Here is a 13,520-nt window from a genome sequence, read left to right as displayed (position 1 = left end):
AACATGCCTCTTTGCCAAGCCGGAGTAAAGCCCTTTGCGTGATCCAACATGGGCTGCCACTCTGCTCTAGTAAGCTGACGAATAGCCAATTGTAGCCCAAGATATTTACATGGGAAGTTACCCATATGGCAGCGAAGCGATGACTCCAACCGGCTCCTTTCAGCTTCACAACCCTGGATCATGACTGCTAGGGATTTGTTGTAGTTAGCTCTAAGCCCTGAAGCATCACAAAACACCTGAAGAGCTGATGTGATAAAAGTGAGATCCGGCCCCTGGGTTTAACGAATAAAGCAACATCGTCCGCGTAAACTGAGACGGCTTGATGAGCCGCAATGCCAGTGAAAGTACTGACCACTCCCATTTCCGCAGCTTTCACCACGATCTTGGACAGCACATCCATAGTAATCACAAACAACAAAGGCGAGACGGGGTCCCCTTGCCGTAAACCCTTGACATGCACGAAACTCTTGCCGGGCACACCATTAACTATCACTTTAGTGCTAGCAGTCCTGAGGAGTATGGCAATCCACTCACACCATTTATGACCAAAGCCCTTGCTCCTCATCACCTTAAAAAGAAACGGCCAAGCGAGCGAATCGAACACGCGAGAGATGTCCAATTTGAGGAAAACTCCCGCCTCCTACAGGCGAGGACATCCTATTCTGACCAGGGGGCGCGCGGGCGGATGGACCTGGTACATGCGCTTGGGGAATAAATTCTGCACTCCAGCATATGAAATCAGTTGAGTTTGTTCTGTTGAACAATCAACATAACTCAAAGTCTCAAACCATTGCTAATGGGACTGTTTCACTGGAAAATACTCAGAAGCCCTAAAAGCTAACTCACAACTGTATTGTGTTTCAAACCAAACCAAAAGAATACTTTTCCCCGCTGTATTAACAAACCAATATATGAAGAACTCGGCTGATTTAATTCCTAGTTGGCAAGCCAATGCACAGGTTGACGACGGGATATCAATTTTTGGTTGGCTGGAAAATCAGCATTCCTTTTGAATAGGGTGGGCACAAAGGGATAGGTTTAACTGTATGAAGATAAGTAGATCAATGATCAGACCAGAGGGTGGCTAAATGTTGTGATAAGAGAAATTCAGCAGAGTAAAACTTGAAATGTCAGAATCATCCAATTATTGCAAACATTCTACTTCCTCCGTCCAGAAATACTTATCGAAGAAATGGATCAAAATGGATGTATCTAAAACTGAAATGTGTCTAGATACATCCATTTCTCCGACAAGTATTTTCGGACGGAGGAAGTATGATTTACCCATACGTCCACAAGTTTTTCTATTTGCATCGCCAAAGTTTACGAAGCTGCAGAGTGCAGACAACATGAAGGCAGTATGGTGTACGGAGTAATGCATAGTGACAGGTTTTCTCTAGCACTCTGTCTTTATCAAACTAAGAATAGTCACTCCTCTTACTGAAATATAGTATATAAATTCAAGAAAATAACTAATGTTGTAAGTCTAAAAAACATGATAAAGTGGTATACAAAAAGGCACTATAAGCATCAAATCAGAAACCACATACTTCCTTCGTTCCTAAATATTTGTCTTTTTAGAGATTTTAAATGAACTACCACATACGGATGTATGTAGACATATTTTAGAGTGTAGATTCACTCATTTTGTTCCGTATGTAGTCATTTGTTGAAATCTTTAGAAAGACAACTATTTAGGAACATAGGGAGTAATTTTCAGTTGTATGATTCCATAGCACAGCACAGCACAGCCGATACTTATTAGACGACACGCGCACGACATTTCCCATCCAGCTGCCGGCCACGTTGTTCCCAGAGTATCTGACGGTGCAAAGGTTTTATCGATCGGAAATGTCGTGCGCGTGTCGTCTAATAAGTATCGGCTGTGCTGTGCTGTGCTATGGAAGAGCACTGCTACACAAACGATACTTATTAGACGACACGCGTACGACATTTCCCATCCAGCCGTCGGCCACGTTGTTCAAAGAGCATTGCATGATTCCTACCCAAAAATAAAATTGTACAGAACTTTTCCGCTAAACAAAACACGAAGGTACACATAAATTGCAAGGGATTGGAACGGAAACAGAACATATAGCCAATGCCTAACAAATCAAAACGAAAGCTCCTAAAACAAGAAGGTGGTGTGGGAGGTGGTTAAAAATTCTCACTGATCAGCGAGGTAGAGGAGAAAGTCGCGGTCGTCGGTGTACTCGCCCCAGAACGCCCTGCGCCATCCCGTGGAGGTTGAGCTCGGGGGAGAGGTCGGCGTGGCCCAGCATGTCGATGCGGCGCCAGAGCTCGGGCTCGTCGCGGGCGGCGCCGCGCCAGGAGCGGCACACCTGGCCGGCCCCCATCAGGATGTCGACGAGGTCGAGCTTGCGGAGGATGCTTGAGATCGCGTCCAGCGGCAGCTCCGCCTAGTTCCTCATCTCCTCCTCCGTCGGCACAAACGAGGGGGAGGAAGAGGGCATCGCGCGCGCTAGGTGGGCTGCGACCCTTCGTGCAGCGCGGGGAAGAAGCTGGGGGCGTTTGACCAGTACAGCTCCTGTGCTGCCTTGCGGGCCTTGCGGTCAAGGAGGAGCACGCGCTCGAGGTAGTAGTCATCGTCGCAAGTCTCCGGCGAAGTCGCTGTGTACGAGCCGAGCGCGAGACGACCGGCGTGTCAGGGAAAGGAGCGAGGAACTGGTTCAGGTGGGGAATTTCACTATTTTGCACAAAAATCTCATCCTCCGTCCCTAAATACTTGTCGGAAAATGAATGGATTATCAATTTCTCTCCCACAAGTGTTTTCAAACAGAGAGAGTAAGATCATCTACAATCGGACTCTTCTTGACCGGTGGACACACAACCATTGGGCAGAATAAAGAAAAAAAAAAGTTGGCCCAACCGGACCCCTAAAAGCCTCTTTAGATGTTCGGGTTATCCGGCACCCCTCATACTGCCCTCATAAGTAGAAGGAGTGCCCGAACATGTCCGGTCAGTGATACTGCTGAAGGAAATATGCCCTAGAGGCAATAATAAAGTTATTATTTATTTTCTTACATCATGATAAATGTTTATTATTCATGCTAGAATTGTATTAACCGGAAACATGATACATGTGTGAATACATAGACAAACTGAGTGTCACTAATATGTCTCTACTTGACTAGCTTGTTTATCAAAGATGGTTATGTTTCCTAGCCATGGACAAAAGAGTTGTCATTTGATTAACGGGATCACATCATTAGGATAATGATGTGATTGACTTGACCCATTCCGTTAGCTTAGCACTTGATCGTTTAGTATGTTGCTACTGCTTTCTTCATGACTTATACATGTTCCTATGACTAAGAGATTATGAAACTCCCGTTTACCGGAGGAACACTTTGTGTGCTACCAAATGTCACAACGTAACTGGGTGATTATAAAGGTGCTCTACAGATGTCCCCGAAGGTACTTGTTGGGTTGGCGTATTTCAAGATTAGGATTTGTCACCCCGATTGTCGGAGAGGTATCTCTGGGGCCCTCTCGATAATACACATCACTATAAGTCTTGCAAGCAATGTGACTAATGAGTTAGTTGCGAGATGATGTATTACATAACGAGTAAAGAGACTTGCAGGTAACGAGATTGAACTAGGTATTGAGATACCGACTATCGAATCTCGGGCAAATAATATACTGATGACAAAGGGAACAACGTATGTTGTTATGCGGTTTGACCGATAAAGATCTTCGTAGAATATGTGGGAGCCAATATGAGCATTCAGGTTCCGCTATTGGTTATTGACCGGAAACGTGTTTCGGTCATGTCTACATTGTTCTTGAACCCGTAGGGTTCGCACGCTTAAGGTTTCGATGACAGTTATATTATGAGTTTATGAGTTTTGATGTACCAAATATTGTTCGGAGTCCCAGATGTGATCACGGACATAACGAGGAGTCTCGAAATGGTCGAGACATAAAGATTGATATATTGGACGACTATATTCGGACACCGGAATGGTTTTGGGGGTTATCGGATATATACTGGAGTACCAGGGGTTAACGGAACCCCCCCCCCCCCCCCCGGAGGTTAATGGGCCTCATGGGCCCAAGTGGTGGAAGAGGAGAGACGGCCAAGGGGCATCCGCGCGCCCCTCCTCCCCCCCAAGTCCGAATTGGACAAGGAGGGGGGCGGCGCCCCCCCCCCCCTTTCCTTTTCCCTCTCTCTCCTTCCTTCTCCTCTCCGACTCCAACAAGGAAGGGGGGAGTCCTACTCCCGGTGGGAGGAGGACTCCTCCTAGCGCAGCCCTCCTGGCCGGCCGACCCCCTCCCCCTGGCTCCTTTATATAGGGGGGCAGGGGGGCACCTCTAGACACAACAATTGATCCCTTGGATCTCTTAGCCGTGTGCGGTGCCCCCTCCACCATAGTCCACCTCGATAATATCATAGCGGTGCTTAGGCGAAGCCCTGCGACAGTAGAACATCAAGATCTTCACCACGTCGTCGTGCTGACGGAACTCTCCCTCGACACTCGGCTGGATCGGAGTTCGAGGGACGTCATCGAGCTGAACGTGTGCAAGAACTCGGAGGTGTCGTAGTTTCGGTGCTTAATCGGTCGGGCCGTGAAGACGTATGACTACATCAACCGCGTTGTTCTAACGCTTCCGCTTTCGGTCTATGAGGGTACGTGGACAACACTCTCTCCTCTCGTTGCTATGCATCACCATGATCTTGCGTGTGCGTAGGATTTTTTTGAAATTACTGCGTTCCCCAACAGTGGCATCCGAGCCTAGGTTTTATGCGTTGATGTTATATGCACGAGTAGAACACAAGTGAGTTGTGGGCGATACAAGTCATACTGCTTACCAGCATGTCATACTTTGGTTCGGCGGCATTGTTGGATGAAGCAGCTCGGACCGACATTACGCGTACGCTTACGCGAGACTGGTTCTACCGACGTGCTTTGCACACAGGTGGTTGGCGGGTGTCAGTTTCTCCAACTTTAGTTGAACCGAGTATGGCTACGCCTGGTCCTTGAGAAGGTTAAAACAGCATTAACTTGACGAACTATCGTTGTGGTTTTGATACGTAGGTAAGAACGGTTCTTGCTTAGCCAGTAGCAGCCACATAAAACTTGCAACAACAAAGTAGAGGACATCTAACTTGTTTTTGCAGGGCATGTTGTGATGTGATATGGTTAAGACGTGATGCTATATTTTATTGTATGAGATGATCATGTTTTGTAACTGAGTTATCGGCAACTAGCAGGAGCCATATGGTTGTCGCTTTATTGTATGCAATGCAATCGCCCTGTAATTGCTTTACTTTATCACTAAGCGGTAGCGATAGTCGTAGAAGCAATAGGTGGCGAAATGACAACGATGCTATGACGGAGATCAAGGTGTCGCGCCGGTGACGATGGTGATCATAACGGTGCTTTGGAGATGGAGATCACAAGCACAAGATGATGATGGCCATATCATATCACTTATATTGATTGCATGTGATGTTTATCCTTTATGCATCTTATCTTGCTTTGATTGACGGTAGCATTATAAGATGATCTCTCACTAAATTTCAAGATAAAAGTGTTCTCCCTAAGTATGCACCGTTGCCAAAGTTCGTCGTGCCCAAACACCACGTGATGATCGGGTGTGATAAGCTGTACGTCCATCTACAACGGGTGCAAGCCAGTTTTGCACACGCAGAATACTCAGGTTAAACTTGACGAGCCTAGCATATGCAGATATGGCCTCGGAACACTGAGACCGAAAGGTCGAGCGTGAATCACATAGTAGATATGATCAACATAGTGATGTTCACCATTGAAAACTACTCCATTTCACGTGATGATCAGTTATGGTTTAGTTGATTTGGATCACGTGATCACTTAGATGATTAGAGGGATGTCTATCTAAGTGGGAGTTCTTTAGTAATATGATTAATTGAACTTTAATTTATCATGAACTTAGTCCTGGTAGTATTTTGCAAATTATGTTGTAGATCAATAGCTCGCGTTGTTGCTTCCCTATGTTTTATATGTGTTCCTAGAGAAAACTAAGTTGAAAGATGTTAGTAGCAATGATGCGGACTTGGTCCGTGATCTGAGGTTTATCCTCATTGCTGCATAGAATAATTATGTCCTTGATGCACCGCTAGGTGACACACCTATTGCAGGAGCAAATGGAGACGTTATGAACGTTTGGCTAGCTCAATATGATGACTACTTGATAGTTTAGTGCACCATGCTTAACGGCTTAGAATCGGGACTTCAAAGACGTTTTGAACGTCATGGACCATATGAGATGTTCCAGGAGTTGAAGTTAATATTTCAAGCAAATACCCGAGTTGAGAGATATGAAGTCTCCAACAAGTTCTGTAGCTAAAAGATGGAGGACAATTGCTCAACTGGTGAGCAAGTGCTTAGATTGTCTAAGTACTACAATCGCTTGAATCAAGTGGGAGTTAATCTTGCAGATAAGATAGTGATTGGCACAGTTCTCTAGTCACCATCACCAAGTTTCTGGAACTTTGTGATGAACTATAATGCAAGGGATGACGAAAATGATTCCCGAGCTCTTCGTGATGCTGAAACCGACGAAGGTAGAAATCAAGAAAAATTCATCAAGTGTTGATGATTGATAAGACCACTAGTTTCAAGAAAAGGGCAAAGGAAAAGAAGGGGAACTTCAAGCAGAATGGCAAGCAAGTTGTCACTCCCGCGAAGAAGCCCAAAGCTAGACCAAAGCCTGAAACTGAGTGATTATACTGCAAAGGAAATGGTCACTAGAAGCGGAAATGCCCTGAATATTTGGTGGATAAGAAGGATGGCAAAGTGAACAAGGGTATATTTGATATACATGTTATTGATGTGTACCTTACTAGTGTTTATAGTAGCCCCTGAGTATTTGATACTTGTTCGGTTGCTAAGATTAGTAACTCAAAACAGGAGTTACAGAATAAACAGAGACTAGTTGAGGGTGAAGTAACGATGTGTGTTGGAAGTGGTTCCAAGATTGATATGATCATCATCGTACACTCCCTATATTTTAGAGATTAGTGTTGAACCTAAATAAATGTTATTTGGCGTTTGCGTTGAGCATGAATATGATTTGATCTTGTTTATTGCAATACATTTATTCATTTAAAATCATAGAATAATTGTTGTTCTGTTTACATGAATAAAACCTTCGATGGTCATACACCCAATGAAAATAGTTTGTTGGATCTTGATCGTAGTGATACACATATTCATAATATTGATGCCAAAAGATGCAAAGTTGATAATGATAGTGCAACTTATTTGTGGCACTGCCATTTGGGTCATATCGGTGTAAAGCGCATGAAGAAACTCCATGAAGATGGATTTTTGGAATCACTTGGTTATGAATCATTTGATGCTTGCGAACCGTGCCTTTTTGGGCAATATGACTAAAAACTCCATTCTCTGGAACAATGGAACGAGCTAGTGACTTATTGGAAATAATACATATCGATGTATGCGGTCCAATGAGTGTTGATGCTCGTGGCGGGTATCATTATTTCCTGACCTTCACAAGATGATTTGAGCAGATATGTGTATATCTACTGAATGAAGCACAAAGTCTGAAACAGTTGGAAGGTTCAAAGAATTTCAGAGTGAAGTGGAAAATCATCATAACAAGAAAATAAAATTTTTCTACGATTTGATCGCGGAGACAAATATTTGAGTTACGAGTTTGGTCTTCAAATAAAAAAATGTGGAGTAGTTTCACAAACTCATGCCACCTGGAACACCAGAGGTTAATAGTGTGTTTGAACGTCATAAATGTTGGAAATATGCCCTAGAGGCAATAATAAAATGGTTATTATTGTATTTCCTTGTTCATGATAATTGTCTATTGTTCATGCTATAATTGTATTGACCGGAAACCGCAATACATGTGTGAATACATAGACCACAACATGTCCCTAGTGAGCCTCTAGTTGACTAGCTCGTTGATTAACAGATGGTCATGGTTTCCTGACCATGGACATTGGATGTCATTAATAACGGGATCACATCATTAGGAGAATGATGTGATGGACAAGACCCAATCCTAAGCATAGCACAAGATCGTGTAGTTCGTTTGCTAAAAGCTTTTCTAATGTCAAGTATCATTTCCTTAGACCATGAGATTGTGCAACTCCCGGATACCATAGGAATGCTTTGGGTGTGCCAAACGTCACAACGTAACTGGGTGGCTATAAAGGTGCACTACGGGTATCTCCGAAAGTGTATGTTGGGTTGGCACGAATCGAGACTGGGATTTGTCACTCCGTGAGACAGAGAGGTATCTCTGGGCCCACTTGGTAATGCATCATCATAATGAGCTCAATGTGACTAAGTAGTTAGTCACGGGATCATGCATTACGGAACGAGTAAAGTGACTTGCCGGTAACGAGATTGAACGAGGTATTGGGATACCGACGATCGAATCTCGGGCAAGTAACATACCGATTGACAAAGGGAATTGCATATGGGATTGCTTGAATCCTTGACATCGTGGTTCATCCGATGAGATCATCGTGGAACATGTGGGAGCCAACATGGGTATCCAGATCCCGCTGTTGGTTATTGACCGGAGAACGTCTCGGTCATGTCTGCATGGTTCCCGAACCCGTAGGGTCTACACACTTAAGGTTCGGTGACGCTAGAGTTGTTATGGGAAATAGTATGTGGTTAGCGAAGGTTGTTTGGAGTCCCGGATGAGATCCCGGACATGACGAGGAGCTCCGGAATGGTCCGGAGGTGAAGATCGGTATATTGGACGAAGGGTATTGGAGTCCGGAATTGTTCCGGGGGTACCAGGTGATGACCAGCGTGTCCGAAAGGGGTTTCGGAGGCCCCGCAAGCGTTGGGGGGCCTTATGGGCCAAGGGGAGAGGGCACATCAGCCCACTAAGGGGCTGAGAGCCCCTCCCACCCCATCTCACGTAACCAGGAGATGTGGGGGTGCCACCCCTAGGGCAGCCGCCCCTCCCGGCTTGGGGGGCAAGTTTCCTAGGGGGTGGGGGTGCCAAAACCCATCTAGGGTTTCCCCTATGGCCGCCGCCCCTCCCCTAGGGAACCCTAGGGCGCCTCCCCCTCCTCCCTTCCCCCTATATATAGTGAGGGAGAAAGAGGGGAGCCGCACCCTTCCCCTGGCGTAGCCCTCTCCCTCCTCCAACACCTCCTCCTCCTCCTCCGTAGTGCTTGGCGAAGCCCTGCCGGAGAACTACGAGCTCCATCACCACCATGCCGTCGTGCTGTCGGAGTTTTTCCCTCAACTTCTCCTCTCCGCTTGCTGGATCAAGAAGGAGGAGATGTCCCCGGGCTGTAGGTGTGTTGAACACGGAGGCACCGTTCTTCGGTGCTTAGATCGGATTCGGCCGCGATCTGAATCGCTTCGTGTACGACTCCACCGACCGCGTTCTTGCAACGCTTCCGCTTAGCGATCTTCAAGGGTATGAAGATGCACTCCCTCTCTCTCACGTTGCTAGTCTCTCCATAGATTGATCTTGGTGATGCATAGAAAATTTTGAATTTCTGCTACGTTCCCCAATAGTGGTATCAGAGCTAGGTCTATTGCGTAGATTCTATGCACGAGTAGAACACAAGTTGTTGTGGGCGTTGATTTTGTTCAATATGCTTACCGTTACTAGTCCTATCTTGTTTCGATGGTATTGTGGGATGAAGCGGCCCGGACCGACCTTACACGTACACTTACGTGAGACAGGTTCCACCGACTGACATGCACTTGTTGCATAAGGTGGCTAGCGGGTGCCAGTCTCTCCCACTTTAGTCGGATCGGATTCGATGAAAAGGGTCCTTATGAAGGGTAAATAGCAATTGGCATATCACGTTGTGGTTTTGGCGTAGGTAAGAAACGTTCTTGCTAGAAACCTATAGCAGCCACGTAAAAACTTGCAACAACAAATTAGAGGACGTCTAACTTGTTTTTGCAGCATATGCCGCGTGATGTGATATGGCCAAAAGGATGTGATGAATGAAATATATGTGATGTATGAGATTGATCATATTCTTGTAATAGGAATCACGACTTGCATGTCGATGAGTATGACAACCGGCAGGAGCCATAGGAGTTGTCTTAATTTATTGTATGACCTGCGTGTCACTGAATAACGCCATGTAATTACTTTACTTCATTGCTAAACCGTTAGCCATAGTAGTAGAAGTAATAGTTGGCGAGACAACTTCATGGAGACACGATGATGGAGATCATGGTGTCATGCCGGTGACGATGATGATCATGGAGCCCCGAAGATGGAGATCAAAAGGAGCAAAATGATATTGGCCATATCATGTCACTATTTGATTGCATGTGATGTTTATCATGTTTATGCATCTTATTTGCTTAGAACGACGGTAGTAAATAAGATGATCCCTCATAATAATTTCAAGAAAGTGTTCCCCTTAACTGTGCACCGTTGCGAAAGATCGTTGCTTCGAAGCACCACGTGATGATCGGGTGTGATAGATTCTAACATTCACATACAACGGGTGTAAGCCAGATTTACACACGCGAAACACTTAGGTTGACTTGACGAGCCTAGCATGTACAGACATGGCCTCGGAACACAAGAGACCGAAAGGTCGAACATGAGTCGTATAGTAGATACGATCAACATGAAGATGTTCACCGATGATGACTAGTCCGTCTCACGTGATGATCGGACACGGCCTAGTTGACTCGGATCATGTATCACTTAGATGACTAGAGGGATGTCTATCTGAGTGGGACTTCATCAAATAATATGATTAGATGAACTTAATTATCATGAACATAGTCAAAAAGGTCTTTACAAATTATGTCGTAAGCTCGCGTTTTAGTTCTACTGTTTAGATATGTTCCTAGAGAAAATATAGTTGAAAGTTGATAGTAGCAATTATGCGGACTGGGTCCGTAAACTGAGGATTGTCCTCATTGCTGCGCAGAAGGCTTATGTCCTTAATGCACCGCTCGGTGTGCTGAACCTCGAACGTCGTCTGTGGATGTTGCGAACATCTGACATACACGTTTTGATGACTACATGATAGTTCAGTAATGTTAAACGGTTTAGAATTGTGGCGCCGAAGACGTTTTTTGAAACGTCGCGGAACATATGAGATGTTCCAAGGGCTGAAATTGGGATTTCAGGCTCGTGCCCACGTCAAGAGGTATGAGACCTCCGACGAGTTTCTTAGCCTACAAACTAAGGGAGAAAAGCTCAATCGTTGAGCTTGTACTCAGATTGTCTGGGTACAACAATCACTTGAATCGAGTGGGAGTTAATCTTCCAGATGAGATAGTGATGTTTCTCCAAAGTCATTGCCACCAAGCTACTAGAGCTTCGTGATGAACTATAACATATCAGGGATAGATATGATGATCCTTGAAATATTCGCGATGTTTGACACCGCGAAAGTAGAAATCAAGAAGGAGCATCAATTGTTGATGGTTAGTGAAACCACTAGTTTCAAGAAGGGCAAGGGCAAGAAGGGATACTTCATGAAACGGCAAATCAGCTGCTGCTCTAGTGAAGAAACCCAAGGTTGAACCCAAACCCGAGACTAAGTGCTTCTGTAATAAGGGGAACGGTCACTGGAGCAGAATTACCCTAGATACTTGGTAGATAAGAAGGCAGGCAAGGTCGACAGAAGTATATTGGATATACATTATATTAATGTGTACTCTACTAGTACTCCTAGTAGCACCATGGTAATAGATACCGGTTCGGTTGCTAAGTGTTAGTAACTCGAAATAAAAGGCTACGGAATAAACGGAGACTAGCTAAAGGCGAGGTGACGATATGTGTTGGAAGTATTTCCAAGGTTGATGTGATCAAACATCGCACGCTCCCTCTACCATCGGGATCGGTGTTAAACCTAAATAATTGTTATTTGGTGTTTGCGTTGAGCATAGACATGATTGGATTATGTCTATCGCAATACGGTTATTCATTTAAGGAGAATAATGGTTACTCTGTTTATTTGAATAATACCTTCAATGGTCTTGCACCTAAAATGAATGGTTTATTGAATCTCGATCGTAGTGATACACATGTTCATGCCAAAAGATATAAGATAGTAATGATAGTACCACCTACTTGTGGCACTGCCATGTAAGTCATATTGGTATAAAACGCATGAAGAAGCTCCATGTTGATGGATCTTTGGACTCACTCGTTTTTTGAAAAGTTTGAGACATGCGAACCATGTCTATTGGTATGTACGCATGAAGAAACTCCATGCAGATGGATCGTTTGGACTCACTTGATTTTGAATCACTTGAGACATGCAAATCATACCACATGGGCAAGATGACTGAAAAGCCTCGTTTTCAGTAAGATGGAACAAGAAAGCAACTTGTTGGAAGTAACACATTTTGATGTGTGCAGTCCAATGAGTGCTGAGGCATGCAGTGGATATCGTTATGTTCTTACTTCACAGATGATTTGAGTAGATGTTGAGTATATTTACTTGATGAAACACAAGTCTGAATTATTGAAAGGTTCAAGTAATTTCAGAGTGAAGTTGAAGATCTTCGTGACAAGAGGATAAAATGTCTATGATATGATCATAGAGATGAATATCTGAGTTGCGAGTTTGGTACACAATTGAGACATTGTGGAAATTGTTTCACAACTAACACCGCCTGGAACACCATAGTGTGATGGTGTGTCCGAACATCATAGATGCACCCTATTGGATATGGGGCATACCATGATGTCTCTTATCGAATTACCACTATCGTTCATGGGTTAGGCATTAGAGACAACCGCATTCACTTTAAATAGGGCACCACGTAATTCCGTTGAGATGACACCATATGAACTATGGTTTAGAGAAACCTAAGCTGTCGTTTCTTGAAAGTTTGGGGCTGCGACGCTTATGTGAAAAAGTTTCATCCTGATAAGCTCGAACCCAAAGCGGATAAATACATCTTCATAGGACACCCAAAACAGTTGGGTATACCTCCTATTTCAGATCCGGAAGCAAAAGTGATTGTTTCTAGAAACGGGTCCTTTCTTGAGGAAAGGTTTCTCTTGAAAGAATTGAGTGGGAGGATGGTGGAGACTTGATGAGGTTGTTGAACCATCACTTCAACTAGTGTGTAGCAGGGCACAGGAAGTTGTTCCTGTGGCACCTACACCAATTGAAGTAGAAGCTTATGATAGTGATCATGAAACTTCGGATCAAGTCACTACCAAACCTCGTAGGTCGACAAGGATGCGTACTGCTTCAGAGTGGTACGTAATCCTGTCTTGGAGGTCATGTTGCTAGACAACAATGAACCTACGAGCTATGGAGAAGCGATGGTGGGCCCGGATTCCGATGAATGGCTCGAGGCCATAAAATCCGAGAGAGGATCCATGTATGAAAACAAAGTGTAGACTTTGGCAGAACTACTCGATGGTCGTAAGGCTGTTGAGTACAGATGGATTTTAAAAGGAAGACGGACAATGATGGTAAGTGTCACCATTAAGAAAGCTCGACTTGTCGTTAAGATGTTTTCCGACAAGTTCAAGGAGTTGACTGCGATGAGACT

The sequence above is a fragment of the Triticum aestivum genome, chromosome 3B, assembly GCF_018294505.1.
Source record: "Triticum aestivum cultivar Chinese Spring chromosome 3B, IWGSC CS RefSeq v2.1, whole genome shotgun sequence".
Classification (NCBI taxonomy): Eukaryota; Viridiplantae; Streptophyta; class Magnoliopsida; order Poales; family Poaceae; genus Triticum; species Triticum aestivum.
This window is presented reverse-complemented; position numbering follows the sequence as displayed.